The sequence below is a fragment of the Ursus arctos genome, unplaced genomic scaffold, assembly GCF_023065955.2.
Source record: "Ursus arctos isolate Adak ecotype North America unplaced genomic scaffold, UrsArc2.0 scaffold_14, whole genome shotgun sequence".
NCBI lineage: Eukaryota > Metazoa > Chordata > Mammalia > Carnivora > Ursidae > Ursus > Ursus arctos.
The window spans coordinates 46,120,366-46,134,904 of NW_026622808.1; the positions used below are offsets into that span (position 1 = coordinate 46,120,366).

General features: G+C 39.9%; 1 long non-coding RNA gene across 1 annotated transcript in view; it reads right to left on the reverse strand.

The window, feature by feature from the left end:
- Positions 1-14,539, reverse strand: part of LOC123001176 (uncharacterized) — a 391,628-nt gene that overhangs the window by 253,489 nt on the left and 123,600 nt on the right. The window contains exon 3 of the long non-coding RNA XR_006409805.3: positions 2,045-2,160. This is a non-coding gene — a long non-coding RNA (uncharacterized LOC123001176). The remainder of the gene's footprint in view (positions 1-2,044; positions 2,161-14,539) is intronic.

The window sequence follows — 14,539 nt, forward strand, 5'->3', positions numbered from 1 at the left end:
ATGCCCTGAAGTTGGCAAGATCAAAATAAAATGCATCAAAGAATTCATCTATGGAAATCTTTGCAGGAAATAATCCATCAACTGTTGAGAAAGTCAGTCAGGCTCTTAAAACCAGGGTGACTCACAAAACTGTAACTACTGTTGAATTAGAACAAGCCTAACACGAGGTACCCTCAAACAAAGAAATGGGACATAAGGAGCATTTGATTTCAAAGGCTAAGCATGGATTCAGAATTAAGTAAGGAAATAGGTGTTTGGATATTAATAACTGTTCCTTGTTATCAGCATCAAAATGTTCTTGGCATTGAGGAAGATGACCCAGTAGACTAGATAGGCTAGGTGTACAAAGCTTTAAAGCAACATTGGCCTTGAATTTTAGTTTGAGGTCATTATGTATCCTTCTGTCACAAGATTAGTTTTCAGAGAGAACTTACACAACCACATCCAGTACCAGTTACATTAACAATGTAACTTGCATGAGAAGAAGAAAGCTCCCATCTTAGATGACAAGGTGGCCCCAACGGGGCATGAGCTTCAGAGACATACCTGAATTTATTTTATCTATTTTAAGTAGGCTCCACACCCAGGGTGGAACACAGTGTGGGGCTTGAACTCACAACCCTGAGATCAAGACCCGAGCTGAGATCAAGAATCGAACGCTTACCCAACTGAACCCCCCAGATGCTCCTAGACTTGAATTTAAATCCTTGCTCTGCCACTTTCTAGCTGTGTGTCTTTGGCAAGTCGCAAAACTTCTCAGAGCTAATGCCTTCTCATTTGTAATGCAAGTTAACCACCAGTACTTTAAAGAAGTACCATATAAATGAGAGGTAACATGTGTAATATGCCTAGGACACAGCTTGGTAAAAGAAGCAACCATAGACAGTTAAGTCACAGACAGCAACCATGATAACTGAGCAGTACTCAAGTGAACTGGTTTCTTTGAGCTAAATCACAAACGTCACCCTTCCCTCAAGATAGAGGTCTGATAAAAAGTGCGTTTCTGAACCTGCAGAGCTATGTATTGTTCTGTAGATACCCTCAAGACTCAACCAAAATTAAGCTGCTATTTTCAACAATCTCCATTATCATCCAAAGCTTTCCCTATAGTTTAGTAGCAGGCATCGTTCTATGCAGAAATTTTGAACGTTCTTATTGCCAAAAATTCCATGAAACCATGTTTTGAGACTCTTGTATATCACAGAGATGATATTAAATAATAACCTTATTTTCCTATTCTTGATTACTCTAACACAAAATAGATTTTGAAATGACATCATTCATTTATCAATAAATAGTATGGAATACAACGTGTTATGTGCTAGGGATTCAACATTGGTACCTGCTCACAGTGCGATAGGGAGACAGACAAGGTAACAGACTGAAAAAGGAATGAAAGTTAGCCAAGAAAGAAGACACAGGAAAAGTGCTTTGGGCAAAGGGAACGAATGCAAGGCTTCAAGGTGACAGAACAAGGTGAATTCTATACAGAAAAGATTTTTGGTAGGTCTGGAATGTGAATTTTCCAAAGTATTGAGTCCTGCACTGCCTCATGCTAGTTAAGTGCTAGTTAAGTGATTTCAATTACTGCAGATTTCCCCCCAGATCCCCGGTGCTTTCACAGACCCTGAAAGATTTCTAGAGTTCCCATTGAGAATAAAAAAGGGCTTTGAGCCAAACAAATCCAAGCAAAATTCCCAATTTCACTATTGGGTGTCCACACAAACTTGGGCAGGTCACATGTCATCCTCAAGCTTCAGCTTTGACATCTATAAATGGAAGAATAATGCTTCCTTGTTGAGCAGTTGTGGCCATTAAATACAGTTGACGATTTGGTTCAAATATCTAATGTACGCCTTGACACATGGTAGACACTCAATAAACTTCAACCACTAGCCGTAACTGACAGCTCAAATCTGTACATTTCCAACTGGTAAGCACTGATAAAGTGCCTGCAGTCAAAATCAGGTCTATCAAATTTAGAGTTTTCTGTTTTGGAGACCAAAACCCCTCATTAATATAATCATACAACCATAAGACTCACCACTATTGAGTACTTGCTCTGGGCCAGACATCATGGGAAGCATTCATCTTAAATTCTTAAATCTTATAACAATCTTATGAGGTCATTTGTATTTCATGAAATACCGCTCCCATTTTCTACAAAGAAAAGAAAAAAGTTCATGAACTCAAATATATTTTGACATTTTGGATGAAACAAAGGTAAACAGGTTGGTTTCCTTCAGAGCTTCTCAGAGACTTTCATCTGACAATATGCATTATCAAATCCAAGACTGAGGAAAAACGTCTAAAGGGTTTTCCAAATGTATTTGACCATTAAATCCCTTTTCGGTTGGATGCGTATTAAAATACTTTTTAAACATACATTGTGAAAGGCTCAAAAAAAGAATTAACAGCTCCATTTTATACCCCAGAAAACTGGGGCTCAGAGAAGTTACATAACTTGTCTGATGTCATACAACTAGCAAGCAAGATGAACCATGATTTGAAACCTGGTCTTTCTAACTTTAAAACCACACTCCTAGCCACAGGACCATTCTTTTCAACATTGCCCCAATTCTTAGAACCTGTTAAACAGGCTGCAAAAACAGGCCTCTGCACAAAGCTCTGACAATTCCAGATAGAACAGCCCCCTAAACAAAACCAAAGAAAACCCTAGGATATTAAGCCAAACACCTGAGTCTGAGGAAAGCAACCACCCCTGTACTGGGGAAAAGTGAAAAAGCGAAAAGGACCCTGGGCCAATTCTCTCCCGCTGTGGAGACTTGCTAAGATCTGGACACAGAGCTCAACCAAATAGTCACCTTATTGCCTCTGGTGGTGCGCCGGACTATTTCCCCCGAAGTCTCACAGCTCACACCCTACCTCCGTGGCCCAATCCTTCTCCATACCTCTCACCATTTTACTTGTGCTTAGTGACAGCTCACACCTGGCTGTTCCCTCAGCAAGGCAAATGCCGCCCACCGCTGAGCATATTGCTAAAGTAAATAACTCACTTAACCCAAACCTAATAATCCCTCTACAAAACTCAGAGAATATGAAAAAGAATTACCCCATCCAGTTCCCTCAGCATTATGGGAACAGGCGAGCCTTTCATTTACTCCCGCAGTCCATATGTTTGAAGGTCAAACAACACCTGGATATTTCTTTGAAATAAACTAATTGAGCCTGGATGATTTAGAGTCAGTCTTGCTGAAAGGCTCACTGGATCACCAGTGGTAAGGCAAGACCTGCTTTTGAAAATCCTGGATCCTCCAACCCCAGCTTTGTCAAAGGCAATGAATATTTGATGCTGTTCAAAGATTAAGACCTGGACCAAACTGAGGAAAGAGAAAGGACTGCTTTCAAACTGCTATGAAAAGGAGTCTTGGCCCCAGGTGTTCAGGGTGGTAAAGAAATCAGAGGCAGCCAAAGAAAAATCAGGCAGAGAGCCTAAAAAGGAATAGCTTTCAACCACTAAGTGTGCATATAAAGCACCTGGGAAACACTTTAACAATGCAGGCTTCCTGGCTAGCCTTTCCCTTTTGTTCCCCTTGTAGCTGGTTTTCATGGAAACCCTGTTTGTAAGCACAACACAGAATTAACACATACGGAGACCAGTTTGATTCAGAGTGGGGGAAAAACATCAACTTCACTAACTTGTTTTGCATCACATGGCACCATGTACTCCAACTGGTTGGCTTGCTTTGGGCACAGGCAGCTTGAACCTGTGATCCAAAGGTGAGCTTGGGGTGGAAACTCCCTCCCCAATTAGCCTGGTCTCCTAAATTCAAATGCATATGTAGGACCTTGCACTTCATAGCATTTATTGGTACTGAGGTGAACTGTTTTCCCCTGGCCAGTTAATACCCTTTTCCCCACCTGACTGTCAGTGCTATGAGGGCCACACCCATCTTAGGCACTACCACAGCCCCAGAACCTAGAACATGTGGGTACATTTGCTCCCTAATTATTTCCTAAGTAAATAAATGAGTGGCATTAGAAACCAATGACAGGGCTACCAAGAATTTCCTAGAGCAAATACATTGGCAGATAAATAATTTTTGAGGGAAAAAATTGAGATACTACACAGGCATTGATTTTTATCTTAAAATTTAAAAATGTACATTCTTGTTAAGAATTACTCTGGTCGGTTGTAGTCAGTTTTTGGAATCTGGAAGAATGATAAGTGGAGTTATAATTATAAATGATCAGAGCTAACACTTATCACGGACTTATGTGCCTGGCCCTGTCCTAGGTTTTATCCATGCTGTACCTCACTCAGTTGTCTCAGAAAACCTATGGGGTAGCTAACCCATTTTATAAGATGAGGGAACTGAAAGCTAACCATGAGAATTCCAGTCGGTCTGTGCTCTCAAACAGTTTAGAGAAACTGAAAGTTCATTCATCTGAGCACAGGCTCTGTCCTAGTACTAGACACTGCAGACAATAACAAGCAAAACCAGATACTGTCCCAATTCCTTTGAAGTTTATATTTTAGTGGGGGAGACAGATGTTAATCAATAACCAGACAAATGAGAAAAAAAAATACAACTATTTTAAGTGTTATACAGAAGCAGTATATGGTATTAGGAGGAATTAATCATCATCAGCTTTCTTAAGCTAAGACCTGAAAGAAAAGTAGACATTAACCAAAGAAGGAGGAGAGGAAGGAGCTTCCAAGAAAGAGGAAAGGGCTGTGTAAATGTCCTGTGGTAGAAAGAAACATGGTGCAATAGGAGGGAATGGGGGGAAAAAAAAAAGCTGCAAGAGGCTGGGATGATGAAAGCAAGAGGCCAGATATAGCCAGAAAGGTATGTAGGCTCTAGAACAGTGATTTTCAAACTTGAGTATACACATCATAATCATCTGAAGGACTTGCTAAGACACATTCTGCTAGTCCCCATCCCCAGAGTTTCTGGTATCTTGGATTTGGGGTGGGAGCCAAGACTTTATATTTGAAAACACGCACCTGAGTGATGTTGATGCATTCTTAGACTATATTTTGAGAACCACTGCCCAAGACTACACAGCATCTTGTAGGCCAGGGGTTGGATTTCTGATCATGTTCTAAGGAGAACAGAAAACTACTGAAGGATTCTAACCATGGGAGTGACATGACCCAATTTATATTTTGGGGGGAAAAAAATCACTCTATCAGCAGGGTGGAGAAAACTCTGTAGGGAGGCCAGCATGAGTGGAAGTAGACCGGTCAGAAGGTATGTTGAAGTTGTTTAGAAAAGAAATAGTTGTGGCTTGGACTTGGATGATAGCAGTAGAGAGAGTAGTAGATAGATTCAAGAGAGATTTAGGAGGGCAAAATCAATAGGACTTGGTAATGAATATGAGGGTTAAGGGAGAGAACAGTTCCTTGGCTTCTGCTTGAGCAATGAGACAGCACCACTTTCACTGACAGAGACTCTGGATGAGGACCAGGGCTGGAGGAGAAGATCATGAGCTCAGTCTTGGACTTGCTGAGTGTGAGGTCCCTTTGAAGCATTCAAAAGATGGCAAGTAGACAGTTAATATATGGGTCTGGAGTTAAGTGGTAAGATCAAGACTGGAGATAAAATTGTGAGTCATCTGAGAATATGTGCGATATGAAACTATGGGGGTGGATGAGATCACCAGGGAGAGAACTTAGAATAAAAAGAGGGGAGGGCATAGGACCTCCAACATGTAATGTCTGGGTAGAAGGTGAGCCAACACACAAGAGACAAGGAGTATGAGGACAAAAATCAGAAAGAATTGTGCCCTGGAGCCAAGGGAAGGGAGGCAGCTGTAGGTGATCATGCAAGCTCTGCTCAGAAGTCAACTAAACTGAAGACTGAGGAATGTCTGTTGGATTTAGGAAGGTAGAAGAGACCATGTTGGGAGCTAATTTGGTGAAGAGAAAGAAAAGAGATGAGGAGCAGGATATCCTGTCTCCCAGTTTTCATTAAAGGAAATCTCAAGAGTGCAAAGTCCTAGGTCCTGGTCTTATTTCTCTCATTGGCCAGTGACCTTTGGAGAATGGGTGATCAAGGAAAGATGTACCAATTAGACCAATGGAAGGTAAAGACAATATAAAGTGAAAGACCACAGAAGTCCTTTAACCTACATGTGGAGTCTGTCTGAAAGTCTATGTGGGATTTTTTTTCCCCCTGACCCAAATCAGTCCTTGCTCAACAGCAAATTCTAAGTTTGAGATTCAAAGCCAGGTGCATGAGCCAACTTGGCTCTGCAATTTACCATCTGTGTAACCTTGGACAAGATGCTCAACCTCTCTGAGATTCATTTTTAATTCACGGATAAGATAAACATAAGAATATGTACCTTTAAATATGGTTATAAAGGATAAACTGTCCAGTTTATGTGCCTAACTCACATTTAGCAATAAATGCATTGAAATAATGACTGCAGTGGGTCAAGCAAACACAAAGAAGAATAACGAGGGGCAAGCTGACAGATGGCATTGTTTTCCAAAAGTTGTCCTTAAATCCCAAGAATTTGGGCTTTTCTATACTAGCTCCTTTAAAAAACTTGTAAATCCATTATGCTTTCAAGTTCATTCACTATGGATTGTGTCTTCTTTGATCAATATTGTAATCTTCCAAAAAGGAGCTTGCTGAAGTTGCTTTTTAAAACTAAATATTCCCAAGTTTTTACTGGTTAGCTTCTATTTAAATAAAAACAAGTAATGAGGTGAGTTACAAAACAAGGAGAATATATATTATGGGAACTGGTTGGCTTTGTTTAGGGTTAGGCAGATTAAACAAACATAAGAAAAAAACCCAAAGCATGGCCTAATATGTTTCCCTAGGAAAAAGAACCAGAATAGACACTGAAAATGTGTCCCATTCATTCATTCATTCGTTCAACTAATCAGTTCTGAACACTTACTTAGTAATAGGCCCTAGGCTAGGATCAAACCAAAAGAATGAGACTTTGTTGTTTTTCAACTCTCATCCTGCCAGATACAGCACTGACTCACTGTTTACAGTAGAAGTAGAGTCAACAGATTGGATGCCAAAGAGAAGAGGTGTGATTTATGCATGTATTTTCTGCAATTTGGTACAAGGAGACCATAAAATTAATGCATGGAGATTTTCACATCAAGTTCACCAGCCACCTAATGCCAAGCTAACGGCAATAGAAAAGTCATTCAGAAAAATTTCTCCAACCTGTAGCATCACTAATTAACTCATGAGAATACTAGTAGTAATGATGATGATGATGTAAACCTTTACCTTTAGTATTTGAAAGCCGTGTACATGCATTAATGTGTGTTATCTCTTTTACCCTGGTAAAAACCTCATGAAAAGGACACTATTAACATCCCCATTTTATAGACAAGGAAACTAAAGCTAGCATAGATTAAGAAATTCGCCCAAGTTCACAAATTTAAGTGGCAGATCTGAGACCTAAAAGCATGCACTCTATGATATAACTCCCCTTTCAAAATTAACTTACTTTGGGGCCCAACGTTTAAAAACTTGCTCTGAATTTTAAAAATTCTACACCTGTGTACCTTGTCCACTGACTCTTTGAATGTCATAATGCCCCTACAAATCAAGTGTGAAACTACCTTTTCCCTCCCTAGCATTATTATTATGTTTTTTAGCTGCTCTGCAAAGCAGCATGGGTACCCAGCTCATTTTTCATCTTCCAAAACTAGTCTTGCCTATCGCCTCTCCAAGCAGGGGAGCCCCATCTAATTGGCCCTCAAGAGCTTTCTGCAAATTAATCATCCTGGATCCTGAAGCTCAGCAAAAAGTTTCTCATTCTACCCTGAGTGCAACAACTATTTCTGGCTCCAAAAGAATGTTTTCACTCACTGCCACAAAAGGCCTGTGAGAATAGCCAAGAGGAAATGGCAGGACTGTTCTTAACTGTGAGGTCATCTAGGGCTGGTGGCCCAGAGACCTAAGGAAAGAGAATATTCTTTCTTTGGGGTAAGATTGTCTAGCTCTAAACTTGTTGTTTTATTGTACCCATTGTTATTTCAAGGACAGTCTCATCTCCCAAAGGAGCTTTTTTTTTTTTTTTTTGGCCATTTAGGAGTCATTTGGAATTTTCACTGAGATACAACCCTCTTTAGCTAAGCATTGGATTCCTGCACTATTTGGGGGGTAACATCTTTAATAAAAGAGCTAATCATTTCATGCCTCGGGCCTATATGCTTTGTGAAGTTCTGAACACCAGTAAAAGCACAAAGATCCTACTTTCTGTTCAGCATAGGTTGTAGTGAGTGCATTTACCCCAAGGATATCCTTGGTTTAAAGGTGAATAAACTTTTCAAAGCATTTATTTTATGCCAGCCTCTATGCCAAAAAGTCATAAATACTATTGCTCTTGTATTCCTTATAAGATCTCTTGGATATGAGAATTCTTATTTTCATTTGACCACTGAGAACATGGTTAAGCAACTTGCTCAAAATGTTTGTACTGTCTGAAGTTGGGTGATGGGTACATGAGAGTTTATTGTACTACTTTCACTAATTTTATGTTTAATATTTTTCAAAATATAATGTTATCATTGCTGTTGCTCTTACATTCACTTTCCCAAGCCTGTGGTTTCAAACCCACGTCTATTAAGCCTGCGAAGCCCAAGCTCTTAAATATAGCCATACTGTGTACTATTGCCCAGTTGAAAATGTTAGCCAATGTTTACGTGATGCCAAAACAACCTCCTAGAAAACCCAAACCCAAACCAAAGTGAGTTAGTCTTTTTCCTGTACTTCGGCAGCGGGCAGCCATTCTAAAGTGACGCTTGGATAGAAATTCCTGAGTGTATCACATTACTCAAAGCATTTCCTAGGTGAAAATGACGGAGTGTTCTCAGACCAATCAAAACTGCATGCCCACCATGGATCAGCTTTATTCATTGATTTTTGCATTCCATTTGTGGAATAAGCAACCCCTTCGTAACAGATATTGCAGGCCCAAAAGAGCAAACATGACATCTGGCTGCAGCCCCAGCATAAAATGTGTTGGTTATTTATCCCTCATGATAGGACCTCATCTCAAATGATGATCAGGGGATCTTTGAGACTGAGTCTAGATGATTCTTTTATTAGACCCTTAACAGCAATACACAACTCCTGTTTCCATAACCAATCACTATTGATTTTATGGCTTCATTCTTTTGTTGCTTAAAGTAACATGAAAACCTATTTGTTTTGTTTAAGTAAACATGGTAAGTTTATTTTTTTCTTGGTAGACTTTTATAAACCCCTGCAATACATTCTGTCATCCTCAGATACCGGGAAATGAGGCCTGAGATTTACTGACACCAATTCTCCAACCACATTTATGAACAATTTCTAGCCTCAACTGTTACAGACTTTACTCACATGCCTTGCTATTTCATTATGTCCTTGAGGAAACAAGATTCCTCCCTCTTACCGAAGTTTGGTTTAAGTGGACCTCAGACTTGCCTGAGGAATCGTTTCTGGAGAAGCATGGAGTTCTGGGAAGCATCACCATCTGTCAGGGGGTGGGGGAAGCATTTTTTAGTTTGTAAAGAGAAGAAAAAGAAACTTCATTGAGCTTAAGAACATAAACTGGGGGAAAAAAGGCTATTGGGTTGTGTCTTTACTTATCACTACAATGGTTTATTCAGATAAATCTCAGGGGAGACCCCTCTGATGCTGTGGTTTCTAAACATGAGGAAAACATTTGATCCACTGAAAACGCTGATAAAAAAGTCATATAAGAGCCATTTTCTTGGTCTAGTCTATTATTCTGTAAACATCCATATCTGATATAAGTCATTTAAACACTGCAAAAAATATTTAAGGACCTATTTACCTCTTGTTAAAATTGATGACTAAAAATTGATGCATTTGAGCAAACTTTATCTTGGCACCAGGAAGGTAAGATCAAAAGGTGAACAAAGGTTCACCCCAATTCCATGCCCATCCCACCCCCTGACTCCCAGTCCTAGTGAATTTAAGGAAACATGTCCTTTGCAATTCTCGGACTTGATGCTTAATCTAGGAGTTTTTATGCCTCTCAACTCTACACCCCTCTTATAAATATTTGACAACATAACCAACCCACATACACAACTGGAAAAATATTAACATGATGATCTCACTATAATATAAAGGAGAAATAAAGAAATAAGGACTAATAATAATATAAATTAACACATTTTCAAATATAAATGCTTAGGCACAATTATGCTAAAGACATACTGATGCTTCATCTACTTATATCAAATCATTTTTGATTTGAGAAGTTAGAGTACTCACAGAATGTGTCTATTCTTTCCCTTTCCATTGAACACTTTGAAACGAGAACTAAATAAGAACATTCACATACACAAGCATAGAATTCCCATGAATGTGACAGCTACAAACTCAAACTGAAACTCAATCCCAAATTTTCACAAGTGGTATTGTCATTGGTGATATGATTTTCTGAAATGGTGAACAATGCTTGGAAAAACTCTGAAGGTAATTCAACCTACTCTGTGTCGTTGCAATCTTGGAAAATTATCTATCTATCTATCTATCTATCTATCTATCTATCTATCTACCTACCTACCTACCTACCTATCCATCTATCTATCATCTATCATCTGTCTAGTCTGGGTTCTACCTAAGATAATCATAGGCAGGTTTTTCAACCAAATGAATGTCTGGCAGGATATCTGGAAGTCATACAGGACTCAAGAACATCCTCTATTTTGTGTGTCCATCTCACACATTACAGGATGCCTAGCACGCCCAGACTCCACCCACTAAATACCAGTAGCATCCCCTGACTTGTGACAATCTAAATCATCCACACAAATTTCCAAAAAGCCTCCTGGTGGCTGTGCTACCTTTGAGAACCAATGTCTAATGACACCAATGCTTTCTTGCATAATTCATACTGTAGTTCCCACAAGGGATGGCCTATTCTCGACTTCTTCCTAGATATATCTTTCATCCCTTTTAGAACTCAGTAAATTCATCCCCTCATCTTAAAACTGACCTGCCACTAACTGCTCCAGCTGAACCAGATCTCTACTGCTTCCGAATTCCTGCTACATCGATTATTTCTGGGATACACATCCATGAGTGATTATCTGCTAGCCCATGCTGATTTTCAAAATTCAAAAATTTCATATGAATATGTCTTATCCCTCTAAATCAACTGTATATTCTTTAAAAGCAATCTTTTCTGTATTTCTGTTAACAGTTCTGTAGAGGCATTTGTGGACTGAGACTGAGTTAATAAAGCTAAAATTCTCAACAAGTGGATTTTATACTTTTTGGATTTGTGAAAATGCGAACTTGGAGCAATCCAGACTATAACTCAAACTTCCAAATCTTTATTCACCTGAATGTTATTCCCATAGTACAAATTCCCCCCAATTTCTATTCCCAGGGCCTGGCACTCTTTCTCATTTCAAACTTATTTCTGTAGTTCTCAGAAACCAATCCATCAACTTCCTCTAAACCAATATATCCCAAATCATAGTCTGTGTGTACTGCTTGTGTCAAAATCAACCAAAGATACTTGTTAAAAACAAAATAAGACAGACAAAACGAAAAACCAATACTGGGTGCTGTTTCCTGGAATCTGTGCTTTGAGAAACACTGCTCTGTATAATATAAGCTAATTCCTTATCATGAAACCATTCATCCATGTTTCTTGGATGAATGTAAATAGGACTTTTGTATTAAATAGGAATCCAGTCAAAATGGTAAGGCAGCCTCCAAGTCCAACTTAAAAATCATACAGATCATAGATCTCATGAAAACCAAAGTCAAAGAGTGGAATCATTTTGGCAGTTGACTTTTAGTGGTACCGTCTACTTTGTTTCATGGTTTCACCGTTTGGCATTTGCTCATTATTCCATCAATGTTTTGCCTATGTGATGCATCATTTTGCTAGTCAAAATCTATATTTCATTCTCCAATGTACCCAAGTACATACATTTGAAAAAAAATTCATGTCGAAGTCCTTCAGGAGACAATTTCCCAGGGGGAAAAATCAAGAATGGGTAATTCCCTGCAATGCATTCTTCTGCTGAATTGGAGACTCCAAGGAGGGCACTGACTGTATCTCCTATTTACTCCTACCCCTCTTTTTGTTGTTTGACCCTGACACATATTGGATAAAGAAACATTCATATAAAACTATATTGACCAAAATATATATATAAACATATAAATATACATAAATATATACATACATAGACTAGAACATTCAAAATTAACGACAATGATAATTCCCTCGTTTGGCAAATATTCCCACTGTGTGGATTTAGCTCCATGGGGATACTTCCATTGATTACAAGAAGTTAAACCTTCTAATAACCACAACAGCTACAGTTATGGAGTATTTAATCTCTGCCAGGCACTGTGTTGAGAGTTTCACAGATATTATCTCATTTAATTCTTATAGCCACCCAAGGAGGCAGGTACCACTTTTCTCATTTCTGGAGTTAAGAAAACTAAAGCTTAACGGGGCGCCTGTGTGGCACAGCGGTTAAGCGTCTGCCTTCAGCTCAGGGCGTGATCCCGGTATTATGGGATCGAGCCCCACATCAGGCTCCTCCGCTAGGAGCCTGCTTCTTCCTCTCCCACTCCCCCTGCTTGTGTTCCCTCTCTCGCTGGCTGTCTCTATCTCTGTCAAATAAATAAATAAAATCTTAAAAAAAAAAAAAAGAAAACTAAAGCTTAGAGAAGTAAAGTATCTTTCCACTTATAAGCATCAGCAGAAGAATTCCAGGCTGGCTCTGCCTACCTTCAAATTCTGTAATCTGAATTCCCCCGTTCTTTTGGTCTGTGTTGGGGTGATAGGAGATGTGGATGCAATAAAAGACTGTGATCAGAAAGCTGGAGGTCACAGGGAAAAACAGGGTGAAGCACCAAGGAGTTCATAATAATGGTACACCTGATGGTTCAGAGCCAGAAGTGGTGATGGAAGGTGGCAACGGAGGTGTGGGGTTGAGTGGAAAGTGGAATAGATCAAATAAGAGAGGGTACTCTGGGGATGGATGCCGAGGAGGAGGCAGCACTGTGCCCCCCCAACACACAGGTGGGGTGGAAACCCCTGGGGAGGAAACAGAGTATATGACTCAGGAGCTTTTAAGTGATCCAGCTGGAAGCAAACAACACAAGGAGAACCCACACAGATGCCTACACTGATGCCTCATGAGTTTCCTGCAAGCAACTCAAATGCACCTCACGCAAGCCAGTTGCCTGTGTTTTCTAGCTCAGCCAACCATACCCTGTGAGTCATGCCCTGGCCCCTCACATCTGTTCTTAGCTGGTTGTTTGCAGCTACCCAAAAGGAAGGCAGATGAAAGATGAAATTACCTATATGGGTTTCATTGCAGGCTGGGCCAACTGCAAGCACTGATAGATTAACCTAGAATTCAGGCTCAGTTTGGAGAGTCACCAAGAAGTGGATTACAGCCACAGAGAGTTTATGTGACCCAGCCAGCACCACATGCAGGTAGATCTGGAACTTAGGCCTTGGCTAATGTTCCATGGAACATTCACTTTGTGGTCCTTGTCCCTTCCCTGAGTCTAGAGAGCCATTGATGCCATTTCTTCTCCCTGCTTCCTCCTTGTGAAGATGGGGCCTTCAGCTCACTCCTCAATGCTGCTTGTTGGAGAAAAAAGAGTGGGACACTCAGTGGGTGTATCAGGAGTGAGGAGGAGCATGCCTCTGTCAAGCTCTGTGCGACAAGGTACATCCCTCACTCACCAAAAAGTGACACATGTCCTCTAGCAAAACTCTCCAATTCAAATTTAACACAAAATGAATTTAAGTGCTTAGAGAAAATGTACCATGCCTATATGGCAGGCCCAGTACTAGATATTTTATATGGAATCATTGTGTGTAACGATGATCACAACAACCCTGTGAGGTTGGCACTATAGCCCGTTTAGAGATGAGAGAACTAAGGCAGAGCAGGGATAAATACATTCAGTTCTGCTCTAATGTTTGTTTGTTCGAACATAATTGATATTTTAGGAAACAATTTGAACCTAATGTGAATTTGTGATTTTTGTGTTTGCTCATGCTTATTTGTCACTGTCACACACATTGGGTAGATGCAGAAACTGCACTTGGCTGAACTGGGCCCCATGGAAATACACAAAACACAAATATGAACATCCACCATCCACCTCAGGTCACCAATGGTATTTTGAGCCACATCATCCCCATCTGGTACTACAACTTTCTGTCCCATTTCAGATAACCTGGCTTCCACCACTTCACAAATGCCCACAAGCTGCAACCCTTCCCACACCCATTTCCACAAGCAAACTTGAGATCTTTTTCAAGGTTAAGTGCAATGTTTATTGTCATATTTATGTATTTCCCAGGTATTTAACAAGTGTAAACTACTGTTTAGATTCCTAAACACTGGCAGTTTTTTGTGTTTTGTGTCCCTAGTCTCATTTACCCAATAAACTCCATGGTTTTTATTACCCAGTTTTGCAAAGCATAGTGATTTTCAGAAACACATATGTTGTGTTATAGCATTATTATTTGTAACTTGCCCAAGGTCTCACGGCCAGGTAGTGGCCCAGCAGAGATTCAA